This window comes from Ochotona princeps, chromosome 10, assembly GCF_030435755.1.
Source record: "Ochotona princeps isolate mOchPri1 chromosome 10, mOchPri1.hap1, whole genome shotgun sequence".
Lineage (NCBI taxonomy): Eukaryota > Metazoa > Chordata > Mammalia > Lagomorpha > Ochotonidae > Ochotona > Ochotona princeps.
This window is the reverse complement of record NC_080841.1, coordinates 58,792,364-58,806,574: the sequence shown is the minus strand read 5'-3', so window position 1 is coordinate 58,806,574 and position 14,211 is coordinate 58,792,364.

Sequence of the window (14,211 nt, the reverse complement as noted above, 5' to 3'; positions counted from 1 at the left end):
AAATCTTTAAAAAAAACACTTAGTACACGTAAGGTAGCAAGTTAGACCCTGAAATGCAGAGGAATAGGGTAAGATACACACTCTCTTGTTTTTTTTTTTTTTTTAACAATCAAGTTAGGGTGATAAATCAATAAACAAATACAAACATCTTACAGATCATGAAATTTAAATATTTCTTAATATCCATGAAGAATCCCTGAAGAGTGTAGTAGAGAAGGGCCATGATCCTTTCAGTTCTATGACCGGTGTGCAAGGTGAATAAGAAGGGAGTGGCAGGGACACCTAAAACCAGAACCATGCACTCTGCCTAGGGCATTCTTGAAATCATCTCTGTGCAAAAACAAATGAGAACTGGACGGAGGTTGCAACAAGGACAAAAGGAAGTGGATACACATTAAATTAGGATCTAGAATGCATGAGTGATCGCATATTGTTACCGAAAAAGAAGTAGGCATAAAGATGACTACTGGATTTGTGGTCTGGCACGTTTTGAGAGGGAGAGGGGGCTGTTGGTGAAAAGTGAATGCCAGCAGCAGATTCTGAGGAAAGAGGATGAGCTCCCTTCTGGAGCCTGGGGGAACTTCTGGGGGAGATAATAGGTCTGACAGGAAGAGAAAGGAAATTTGGGCTGGGTCTAGATTTGTGAGTCATCAATATGTAACTCTGATGTGGATGAAGCAGTCAAAAAAGGAGTGAAGAGAGAAGAAAGCAGGTACGGAGGACACCCCAGGAAAACCAAAGGCCTAGGAAGATGTGCAAAAGCCATAGGGGTGAAGATGGCGTAGCTTTGACAGTGAAGAGTGTCCAACAAGGACGTGTGCCAGCAGTCGGTCCCTTCTCAACACGTTGGCATTACTGTATAATTGCCTTCAGAGTGGAGACTGTTGTGTTTGTCCCTGCACCCCAACACCTAACTCTATTTTCTTGCATGTGGTAGAGGTCCAACAATGTGCTTGCTGAGTGAATGGGAGGAGCCCCAGGAGGAAAAAGTGGCCAGAGGGCGGAAGTCAGCAAGAGGAAACCAGTTTTGAGCAAGAGGGTGTGGTCAGTGTCACATGCCATCGCAGGTGAAGTCATAGAAGGATTGAGGAGTGTCCTGCAGGTCCAGCCAGCTGGAGGTCTTTTGTGAGCATTGACTGACCCTTAGCAGTGACATGTGAGGGTGAAGAGTGAGGGACAGGTGAAAAATCATTGTTGCTATGAGCTACGCTCCACCATCTCAGGATGCTGGGCTGTGAAAGAAGAAAAGGGCATTGATGGCCCACAAATGGTAGTGTTCCTTGTGTTTTCCTTGGTAACAGCATTTGGAGGAGTCATCTTTACTAGCCCATCTGCCCCTCTCCTTTATCCTTAGGGTTGGAGCCCCCCTTTTCATGCCTAAGCAGAGGCTGCTAGCTCCCCCTGTTTAAATAATCATTCTTGCTTATGGACTGCCCTAATGTGTCCACTGTGTCACTGTCTGTGGGTCCAGGTCCCTTTTCCCGATCATGAGGTGTAGCTGGTGTAACCATTCTGTTTTCATGAACCACTAGGCAAAAAGTAAAAGCCCAGAGGTTTCTTTTTGGACACCGAGTCCCAGGATAGCTTGGTGCTGTTTTCCCTGGCTTTCTTGAAACTGCGTAAACCACTTTGACATATGCTGCCAACCCAAAATACCCTATCCTCATCTCCAGGGAGCTGGTGATAAATTTTAGGAAGTGAGAACCTTTTTAGGTAACATAAAACTGAATCTAGACACATGCTTCCTCTGTGGACTGTTAGGGTTGCAGAAGAAAATCACTGTACAATTGTTCTTATGAAAATAATTTATGTAATTAAATTAAGATGAAAACCAAGTAGTTTTATCAGTAAAATAAAGCAGTATGCTTTCCCTCTCCTCTCTTTAACATTTTTTTAAACTTTAAAAATAACTAAATATTTTACATCCATTACCGTTATAAATTTTATAGTGGATGATTTATGACACCTCTATAAATCAGAGCTTGGGGAGCTGTATTAAACTTGCAAAGCGTGGTAGGCAGCAGGGGATGGCTCTAATTGTTGGGTTTCCATCACTCCTGTGGGAGACCTGAGTATGGCATCCTGATTCCTGGCTTCATCCTGACTCAAGCCTGGCCATTACCGGGATTCTGGGGAATGAACCAGAGTATGGGAACTCGGGCTCTGTATATTTGTCTCTCAAATACATAAATAAACAAAACAAAACAACAACAACAACAAAAGAACCTGAGCTTTCGGTATTAATGCTTGGTTTAGGCTCATCTAATTGAAGATCTTTTGCTGCCTAAGACATTACAAGGAGAGATTACAAGTGATTCATTCCAACCTGAAAATATACCAGTTTTCGGGCCCGGCGGCGTGGCCTAGCAGCTAAAGTCCTCGCCTTGAACGAGCCAGGATCCCATATGGGCACCGGTTCTAATCCCGGCAGCTCCACTTCCCATCCAGCTCCCTGCTTGTGGCCTGGGAAAGCAGTCGAGGATGGCCCAGTGCCTTGGGATCCTGCACTGGCGTGGGAGACCTTGAGGAAGTTCCTGGCTCCTGGCTTTGGATCGGCGCAGTACCGACTGTTGCGCTCACTTGGGGAGTGAACCATCGGATGAAAGATCTTCCTCTCTGTATATCTGACTTTGTAATAAAAATAAATAAATCTTAAAAAAAGGAAGAAAGGAAAATATACCAGTTTTCATGTTGAAAATGAAGTATCTGCAGGTTAGACTAAAGCAAAGGAGTTAAAAGTTAGTGTGGTGGTTGACATGATTTATAATGGCAGCTGTCTGTATTTTTATACCATTCAGTCTTCATTGCCCTAGAAACAGGTAAATTAACATGTGGTTAGGTTCTAACCACAACAGTTAAAAGGCCCAATTTCCCAGGCCTGTTCCATTTTACATTTTTTTTAACATTTTTTTTTTCTTTGCTGTTTCTTCTTGGTGGCCACGAAACTGTATTGGCATCAAGACGCTTCGTCAGAGACATGAGTTTCATGAGAAGTCTTGAAAACTGGGTGAGCAGCTGCAGGAGCGCCAGCTGCAGTGCAGGCATGATTCACACCAGAGCAGGGACTTTCCAGCCCAGGCTGGGGGGGCTGTCCATGCATGCCTCCATCCCCGACACAGCCTGCAAGCCAGGCTCCTCCTGGCCCACCCATTTAGCCATAGGCTTCAGAAACCTGTTTTGGTGTGGTTTGGAAACAGCAGTGGGTGGGATTCCTTATGCATGGCTCACTGCTTCCCTCAGTGACCCCTGCACATTTTTCTCCAGGGCTTGAATTGGTCAAACCTTTGCTCCTTAACCCTTAAAGGGCAAGCCAGCCCTTAAAGGCAAGCCACACAGAAAGTAGCATTGGACAAATAGCCTATGTTCGCTCTAAGGTAAGACAATCGCCATTGAAAATACAAAACAAGAAATCAAGGTAAATAAACACACATGTGTAATCTCACGAACGAAGGATGTAATGGAGACCAGAGTACCAGGAATCAAAGCAACGAAAGAGTACATCTCTACTACAGAATAAAAGTAGACTCCCAATGAAACTTCCACATATACCAAGCCAACAAAATCCTAGATTTTCTACCATTACCTATACCAATAATATTACAACCTATGTAAATAGCAGAAAGCTGAACTCACTTCTTTCTCATCTCTAATTTTAGTTGTTTTTTTCCCTTGTGTTTTTCTTTGCTAGTATGGCTAAAAGTTTGCTTTGCTCATATTTTTAAAAAATGGCTCTTTCTTGTTGCAATTTGTAGGTTTTTTTAGCTTCGATTCCATCTATTTTTGTTGTGGACTTTTATCATTTCTTGCTTCCTATTCATCTTTTCTTTTTAATAAGTTCTTGAGATGCACTGTTAGATCATTTATTTGGGACATTTTGATTGTTTGTAAGCACCTGATGTTATCAGTATCCCTTTCAATACTGTTTTTGCTACATGAGTTTTTATATTTTTGCTTTTATTGTTATTTCTTCAAAAAAGTTTTCTTTTTTCTGTCGTTAATTTCTTCAGTGACACATAGATTATGCAGTAGCATAATTTTCTTCAAGAAGGTCTTTGATTCTCTTTTTTATGTCTTCAGTGACACATAGGTCATTCTGTAGCATGTAATTTAACTTTATGTTGCTGCAAATTGTCTATTTTTCTTCCTATTGTCAATTTTGTTTTATGGCTTTTTTTTAAGGGGATGTATAATAACCATATAATAGAGACTGTCCTATGCAGATGTGAAGGTACCATGCAGTGTGCATCTCTACTCCCAGGTCAAAGATGGACTCCCAGTGAAGCTGTTAAATATATCTTGACAACAGGACGCTGAACTCTCTGCCATTGTCCATGCCTACAATGTCAGGTTACATTTAAATGGCATAATGATGGAGGACAACACATTGTAATAATGAAAGGGATATCATTATCATGGAGGAGACTTTGGGAGAGGAGAAGGGAAATTCCAGAACCAACGGAACTGTATCATAAGGTAATAATAATTGAAGAAAAAAGAAAACAGCATTGATTTAGTCTGGCCACATTCATGGACACATGCCTGCAGTGCTCTGAGGGAGGAATGAGACTGGGAAGGTTTTAGCCATTAACTTGACAGATGCTGAACATCTGTTGTGCGTCAGGAACATGGTGGACACTACAGAGAGCCAGGTGAGAAACTAACCTTTTCCAGGGATTGACAGGTTAGCATAGAAGACAAAACTGTAATCATTACTAAAAGGTCAATCATTGGAAGGCATGAGTGATACAGTGAGGTGAACTTGGTAGAGGAGGCTGAGGTGAGAGAGGACTTCAAAGAGGAGGTGATAGTTGAGTCGTCCTCGAATGATGCACGGAGCTGTGATGACAAAGAGGCAGCAGTCCCACTTTCAGGATTTCTGAGAAAATACAAAGTGTCACTGAAAGCAAAGAATGTGAGGAGATTAGGTAGTTACAAGACCAGGTTACTGATTGGATTTATTAGTCAGTTTTGTTTTATTTACCTGAAAGTCAGAGTTACAGAGGGCAGGGGAGATATAAAGAAATCTTCTAGTGGGGGGAAATCCCAGTACCTATGAAACTGTGTCACATAATACAATGTAATTAATGAATAAATTAAAAAAAAGAAATCTTCTATCTGCTGTTTGTTTTCTTAAATGCTTGCAACATCTAGAACTGGGCTGGTCCAAAATCCAAAGCCAGGAACTTCTTCTGGCTCTCCCACTTGGGTATTGGGACTCAAGGACGTAAGCCATTCTCCATTGTTTCCCCAGGCCATTAGAGGGATCTGGATTAGAACTGGAGCAGCTGGGACATGAACCAGCATCCTTATGGAATACCACCAGCATCATAAGTGGAAGCCTAACATCACAACTCCAGCCCCTATTAGTCAATTTCTTAAAGTGTTATTTAGTAATTGATATCTGGGAAAAATGCTCTTTCTTTGTAAGGCAGGGTCAGTGCCTTCCACTATCAGACATCATTCTCATGTGCTAACTGGCAGCACTGTGAGATCATTTTATATATATATCTTTATTTTTCAATTCCTTCATATTTAGTCATCAACAGGGCACAGAAATCACTGTCTCTATGTAATAAACTTTTTGTTGCTCCAAAGATGCCTGATAGAATTATTCAATGAAAAAGGAAGTTACAGAGCAGAGAGCATCAAAATGTCTGCGTGGTGTGTGGTTTAAATTGATGAGAACAGGTGTTGTGTCAGATCCTGATGAAACCCCAAAGAGAAGTCAAGTCTGCACACTAACATCTATCATAATGAAACACTGGAAAACAGTAATTTTTCAAGCTCTCCAAGTGAGCATTCAATATTTTATCTATTGCATATATATTCTCTATGGCAATGACAGGTTGTCAATTTTGCCCTGAATACTCCTGTATTATCTTTTCTAATCAGTATTGTAATCTAAATATAAGCCACAACTAGCACAGGCTATAAACTGCCCATTAATTACTGTGTGCGTCTTTGGAAGGTTCTTGTGGTGTATGAAATACAGCAGTGGATATGATTTCCAAAGGGAACTGTGGAATCCTGTGCTTGAAAATCTCACAGATGGAGCTGAGAGTCACCTGGGGGAGTGAGTGTGGTCCTGCCTAGTGCCAGGTGCTTATGGACATGGCCCGTGTGGCCTCTCCCCATCTGTGTGTTCTTAGGAGTCGTCTGTATTCACCAAAGTTTTGGCTTGTTACTAAACCAAGAACACTCTCAAGAGAACTTTTTTCAACAATAGCTCAGAGATGACATGAGCCAAAAATCACATTAATGATGACCTCACTTCCTTAACAATTATCAACATGCGTCCTGTAAAGGGGGTGAGGGAAAGGAAAGAGGGAAACGCAAATTCTGCATTTTCCCCTGATAGACCACAAACTGCCAAGGAAAGCAGAAAATCATTAAGCACAGAATTTGCAGCTAGTTCCCACTTTTTTGGACTAGGGACCTTATAACATAGGGATCAAAATAATTGTGACACAGCCATCAAGATGATTGGGAGGATTAACCAAAGTAGTACATGCATCCTGTCTGGTACGTGAGAGATTTGGTTCAGTATCTGTAAGGTGGAAAAGCAGACCACTTACTTCTGCTTCTGGGTTTCACATTTTCACTCTCTGTATACTTTGTTCACTAAATATCAAATGGAACCATGAAAGATGCCAAAGGAATAATAAATGGGTCTTGTACTGACTTTGAAGAGACTAGAGACCTTGAGAGCTGGACAGTCAGATAACTCATTTCTGGAGTGATGGAATCAGCAGCTACAGGTAAAGAAACTGAACATTCCAGGGATACAGTCTATGGATACAGTCTGTGAATGCAGAATTCATTGGTAAGTGCAGTAGACTTGGACATCTCAATCAGAAGAAGAACTTGGTCTTCACTGATGGACAAAAACATGAGTAAAATATCAAAAGCAGTTTTTATGGGAATAAAACTGGAATGAAGACACACAGTTGTGAAATATTGAAAATGCAGTTTAAAGAAGCTATCTTTTAAACCTCAGTTTTAATTTTTTTCTGACTTTGACTTTTAAAATAAGGAGAGAGTAGTGTCCCGGGATGGCTACATCAAGTTAAATATAAACTGGACGGTATGAAGGAAAATAAACTGGGGCACTCATACTTCTGGAACCTATGTGGCTGAGTTGAGGTGTTGGCAGGATCAGTGTCTTTGGATGGTTCTGGCAGCAGAGAAAAACCTTTATTGTCATTGATTACACTGGTTTGTGGAATTATCACTGCATCTTGGTCTCAATCTTCTCATAATCATTTTTTCTTTGCTATATTCTTTCTTTGCATGGACTCCTCTCTATATATTTGTGCTCAATTATTCCTTACTTTAAAAAAAGATTTGTTAGTTGAAAATCAGTTACAAAGAGAGAAAGGAAGAGATCTTCCATCCATTGGTTCACGCCCCAAGTGACTGAGATGGCCAGGCAGGAGCCAGGCAGAAGCCAGGAGTTTCGTCTGAATCTCCCACATAGATGGCAAAGGCCCAAGCACGTGGGTCATCTTCCACTGCTTTTTCCAGGCCATTAACAGGGAGCTGGATTGGAAATGGAGCAGCCAGGGCACGAAGTAGCTGGCACACCTATGAGATGCTGGCATTACAGTCATTGGATCAGCCCATTATAGTACAATGTTGGATCCCCACAATTTTCTCAATTTTCCCTTTCTTTATAAAAAATCAGTCACTTCATTTTTTTCTTAAAGATTTATTTTATTTTTTATTGAAACGTCAGATATACAGAGAGGAGAGACAGAGAGGAAGATCTTCTGTCCGTTAATTCACCCTTCAAGAGGCCACAATAGTTGGAGCTCAGTTGATTTGAAGCCAGGAGCCTGGAGCCTCTTCTGGGTCTCCCATGAGGGTACAGGGTCCCAAGTGTTTGGGCCATCCTCAACAGCTTTCCCAGGCCACACTCAGGGGGCTGAATGGAAAGCAGGGCCACTAGAATTAGAACCTGCGCCCATATTTGATCCTGGTGTGTGCAAGGTGAGGATTTTAATGACTGGGCTATCGCGCTGGGTCCCATGTGTCATTTTAGATTTGTCCTTACCCCAACAGCCAGGGAGAATACTGGTCAACCCATAACAGAAAGATTTAACCCACATATAATGGCAATGGTTGAGTTGTATGTTAGTTGGACATCCAAATAATTGACTATATGAAAATTGAGGCAATTCTAGGATCAAGATCAACCTCCAAGTAGAAATGAAAACCCTAAGAAGGAATATGATTACTTGTGGAATTGCACAGAGAGGATGAAAAAGGACCAATGACAGAAACTTGGGGCTGCCCCGCTAGGAGCTGAGTAATCAGTGAGTGTTTATTCCCATGTGCTGGGAGTTACTGTAAATGCTGGCTGTGCAGTAGTGAACACAATGAGAAAATTCCTGATGCCATTGAACTCACAGGCCAGGGCACGAGGGAGAGCAAGTGGCAAGAGTGATCAGGAAGAATGAGGAAATTGAGAGGACAGGGCTCCACAATTACAAAGGCTGAGCTACCGAGCAAGTCTACCCACATTGGAGATTTAGCAAAAAGAATGAAGCATGCGTATGATTTTGCATGAGGACACTTTCAGGATTGAGAGTTCAGGGTGACACAGAATACCACTACTGAGGAGTGTGAATAAATAGCCCTTAGAAGAAAGTTGAGTTTTGGATTAAGGAAGAAAACTTTCAGATGGGAGATTCATGGACATTGGAGACATTGCAAAGGAGGGAGATGTTGAGGAGAGAGAGAGATGACCAAGGACGGAGAGAGAGCCCTACACAAGAGTCTAGGAACTGGAGGAAGAAGGAAGGTATATGACATTTCAAGATGATCCCAGGGCCTCAGGAATGAAGATGGCTCCTGTAGTGGCATGAATGTGGCTTGCATGTGTCTGTTAAGTCTTCCTTCCTTGGAAAGATAGTTCCCAATGTGACCTTTAAGAGGTGAAACCCAGAGAGAAGAAACTAGGTCGTAAGGGGAAGGGATTAATACAGTTCTCAGGAGGCCCTCCAACAGTTCTTATAACAGGGAGGTACTCCAAAGGAGCAGGCCTGGATGCTGCCTTCCTCTCTAGCTTCCTGCATTACCATGTGATTGCCGTCACAGGTGCTCCTGATGTTGTGATATCTGCTGTGGAGCCCTCACCAGAGGCTGAACCATGGTGGTCAACAGATCTTGGACTGTCAGCCTCCAAAACAGTGAGATAAATGAATCTCTTTTTATTTGCAAAGGACCCAGCAATGGTGAGGAGACCCGTCCAGCTGCAAATGGTGTAATGAAGAGACCAGAAGCAGAAGGTTTGTCACATCATTGGTTACCATTGAAGTACTGCTTCTGCTTGGAGCTTTGTTCAGATTGTACTGCCGGATTTGCCTCTGTGCATCTGCCTTCTCTGCCCTTCGCTGGTAGCACTCAGTTGGGTCCACACTTTGTACTAGCCTTTTCCATTCCTGCACCACAGATGATTCTGTATTACTTGGAAGAACTCTGAGGTATTGTGCAGCAGTGCCAACATTCCAAGTTTGAATCCAGATTGCTCGGCTTCTGATCCAGCTCCCTGCTTAAGCAGCATAAAAAAAAATCATAGGACATGCTTAGGTACTTGCACACACATGGGAGGCTCAAAAGAAGCTCCTGACTCTGGTTGTTGTGGCCATTTGGGGAATGAAGCAGTGATGAAAGATATCTTTCTTCCCCTCCCCGTCGGTCACCCTGACTTTCAAACAAATAATTAAAAAAATTATTCTCTAAGAAATTAACTATAGATGACATGCTATACATTTGATTTCTTTAAGTTACACAAATGTGTATCTTGTGGCCAACACATATCACATTAGTTCCCTCGTGTTCCAACTCTTGGCAACCACTATTCCACTCAGTTTTTATCAGTTCAACACAGTGTATATTTAACATAAAAGATCATGCCATATTCAATTTTTTGCACATAAGGTTTATTATCCTCCAAACTCATATATATTGTTGGAAATGAGAGTTTGTGGTTGAATATGTCATTCCACACACACGCACACACACATATATATATGTATGTATATTTGGTTATGTACATACTGCACAAAAGATTTCCATGATAAATCTGTGTTCTGAAACAAAAAATTGATGCTGGTGCTATGACAAGTTAGGCACACTTGAGGTACCCAATCCCATATTGGAGTGCCTGATTTGAGTTTTGGCTGCTCTTAAACATCTAATCCAATTTCCTGTTGGTGTGTTTCAGAGGCAATAGGGGATGGCCTAAGTGCTTGGGTTCTTGCCATCCATGTAAGATCCAGAGAGAATTTCTGGCTCCCAGCACTGGCTTGGCACAGATGTGGCTATGGTGGGCACTGCGGTGTGAACCGATAGATGGAAGCTCTCTCGCTTTCTCTTTGTATCTTACTTTCTCTGCTACTCTGCCTTTTAAATAAATAAGTAAATTTCTTTTAAAAAAAACTATGCATAAATTAGAAATATGTTTTGACCCAAAACAAACCTAAGCTTCAATTCATTTTCCAACAAACTTTTAAAAAATGTTCATTTTATTTATTTGAGAGGTAAAGTAACCGAGAGAGAACGAGAAACAGCTTTCATCATCTGGTTCACTTTTCAAATAGTTGTAATGACCAGGATAAGGCCTGGATGAATCCAGAAGCCTGGAACTCCATCCAGGTCTCCCAAGTGGGTGGGAGGGGCTCAAGTGGTTTGACAGTCTTTTACTATCTTCCTAGGTGTACAGCAGAGAGCTGGTCTCATGCCAAGCACTTGGGACTCTAGTTGGTGCTCCAATCTTAGGTGCTAGTGTTGTAGGGAGTAGGTTAACTTGCTGTGCCATCATACTGGACTCTCCACAAACTTTTTGAAGTACTCTCTTCATCCATTCATCTGTTGACGGACATGTTAGCATTTGTGAGTAGCAATACAGTGAAAACAAAGAACAGATATCTCTTTGAGATACCGATTACATTTACTTTGGACTTATGCCCAGCAATGGTTGCTCTGTTTTTTGATTTGTGGAGGCCCCTCCATGCTATTTCCCATAATGGCTGCACAAATTTCCATTTCCACACATCGTCTACAAGGGTCTCCTTCTCTCTACACTCTTGCAGAGTATTTCTGGAATAAATTCCTGGTTCATGCTTCTCCCAAATATGGCAACGCTCTGCTCAACAAATTCGTAGAAAGCATCAGCTAGGACCAGGCACTGTTATAGGCTGTGAGGCTATGATAAATAGTCAAGATACCACATTCCTGGCTTCTGCAGAGTTGACTAGTTGGAAACATGTTGTATTGTTCGCTCTCTGTGACTTTCCAGCAGCTGTCTGAGGCATGCCTTGGCCTGATCCCACATTTGGGGGTGGCAAAAGTCCAGCTGAATGACAGCCAGCTCAGGGACTTGGGAGCTGCACCTGGAAACCTGAAAATTGCCAGGAGCTCCTCTGGCTTCACCTGAAAAGAGCCTCTGCCACTCCTCACCCTTTGTCTTTGCCTCCCTTATGTTATTGCAGAACAAGACAGCTTTGTTCTCTCACTTTTCCCGCTCGCATATACTTGGATGGCACTGAAACTCAGAAGCTACAACACTGAAACGTCATACTGACCTTCAATGGCCGTGAGGGGGAGGAAGAAGACACAACTAACCCAAACTAAGTGTGATTTTTCCAAATTAACCACTTTCTTTGTGGAAACGGTAGATATATCCCCTAGTAATGAGGATGCTCACTGCGATGCCCATATTCCACATTGGAGTGCCTGGCTTTGATTCCCAGGTCAGCTTCTGGCTCCAACTTCCTGCTACTGCTGCCGACTCTAGGAGCTCAAGTCATTGGGTTCCTGCTACCCATTAGGTTCATCTGGACTGAATTGCTACATCCTGCCTTGAGTTCCCCAGACCTTGTGGGCACTCAGAGAGTATCCCAGTAGATGGGCACTCAGTCTTTCTTTTGGGTCTCATAAATAAATACAGTTGTTGAAAGGTAGAAGAACAGAAAATGATTTTGAATTTTCTAAAGCTACTCGATCTTTTCCCTGAAGTTAAACTACACACTGTTGCCTGGCTGAATACCTAAGCTTAGTGTGGGCTGAGCTGGCCAATCACAGAATCTTGTGGCTTGTCACCATTTGGCAACGAAGCGTTACACTCGGCAGTGAAACTTGTCGCTGAACTTATCTGACCTTCAGCTGGTAAGCTGGAATTGCTTGGTGTCTCGCTTCCACCAGGCTAATAGTACTTTTGAGTCCAGCTTAGGTTATCACTTGACATCCCTGAAATCCATTTCTAAGGTAAAAAGGAAACCTAATTGGGGGGAAAAATCAATTTTTAATGAAACAAGTCTGAAGCTAGATTTTATTATGCCATCCCCTTCACTGTAAAACCAGGATCTAGTTTTCTCATTAAAATAAAAAAAATGTGGAAGTGTTTCTTGTCAGTTTTTGGGTTCCCTGGGAGTATCTGAACGAAGAATTAGTGCAATAGTGACAAAACAGCTCTGCTTCATGCTGGCTATTTCTTTTGGCTTCTATTGTTTTTAAAATCTGTAAAATTAAGACATTAAGCTAAATAATATGGAAATACTCTGAACTCTCCAGTGTCTGTATTAATAAAAAATTGGAGGGAAACCCTTCGCAGTCTACACATACAGGTGCATTAATACAGATAAATCACACACTTTAGGAAACTGGACACTACCCAACATTTAATATATATTTCAAAGAAAGCAGGCCTCCTGCGAGCTGTCATAGCATCAGTAAGTTCTGCAAAATCCTCTTTAGTGTCAAAAGCACTTCCTTTAGCAAAAGTGTACGGACTAGACTTTTACTTCAGAGATTCCAAGGATAAGATTGTAGGTGGTACTGGGTTACAACGTGCTACTGGATTCTGGGCGTGTCAACTCTCTCTTTCACTTGTTGGAAAATTAGAGGCCAACTAAGCTCTCTCTGGTCACCCAGAGCAACAACAATCTATTCTTCTTCGGTATTAAAGATTTCTAAGCCTAGCTGATAAACTTATCAGTTTCCCTAGGCAGAGTTTACGTGTTGGCATGACCTTGGCAATGGTGTGGTAGTGAGGATATGTCGTTGGCCAATACTTTCAAGGGACAAACAAAACAAAACAAAACAAAAAAAGACTTCAAAACTTACAAAGAAAATCAGTCTTTTACATATCCAATGTTCTAATCAGTAGCTAATAATCATGTATACCTTTTCTTTTCTTGCAGAGCAATTTTATGGAAATCAATGGGATCCAGCCAAGTACTTCACTGGTGACACCAAGAGTCAGAGAACACACCACAGAAGGTTTAGAGACAGTCCAATTTTTATCTTCCAAATAGCAGAGCATTTATCCTGAAGACAAAAGTAGCTAAAACAAAGAAGCATTTTTGTAATATATGGTCTTAATTTCAAAATAGTCTTAGATTTTGAAGGTACAATGACGTTTTATGATGTGAATCTATGTTTAGGCTCTGGCTGCTAGTAAAAACAAAATAAAAGAATGGCAATAGGGAGTTTTGGAAAAAGATCTGTAAAAAATAATCTGTTTACTGAGTAAATATACAGTAGATGGCTTAAATATTCCCTGTGGAATAACTGAGAAAGTGCCTCAAAGAAATCTGAGCTGGAAGAGGCTGATTTTATTATTGTTCTCTAAAGGATGCTTTGCTTGAGTTCTTCTATTCTGGATTACAAGTCAGATGATGGCAACTTTAACAGTACCTTGAATATACCCAGTACCTTGTGAGCAATAGACATGGAGGATTCACGCTGAAAATAGTCCTTGGTTTTATCACTTTCTTCAAACCACTTACTCTTGAGAGGAGACCTACTAGTATATGTTATGATACTCAACTAAGTAGAGTGAGTTTACTTCCATGATTTGTCATTAAGGTACCTTGTTTCACGTGTAAGACCAAGGTCATTTTGCATTTTGGGAGCCATATAGGTAAATAAAATTGTATGTAATACAAAATTATAAAATTATATTTCCTCCTGCATTGCAACCTCTTATTCTATAGAATATCATTTTCACTTCTAATATTCATCTCTTTTATCATTTGGATGGAATATTTCCTACAGGGTCCCTGACCTGTGGCATGTCTTAATTATGACAGTATAGCCACATAGGATATAGACCCATTTTCAGTGTCAGATGAGACGGACGGAGGGATTTTGTGGCAGAATGTCTGTATGGGCAGAGAAAGAGCTGACATAAATAAATACTTCTGA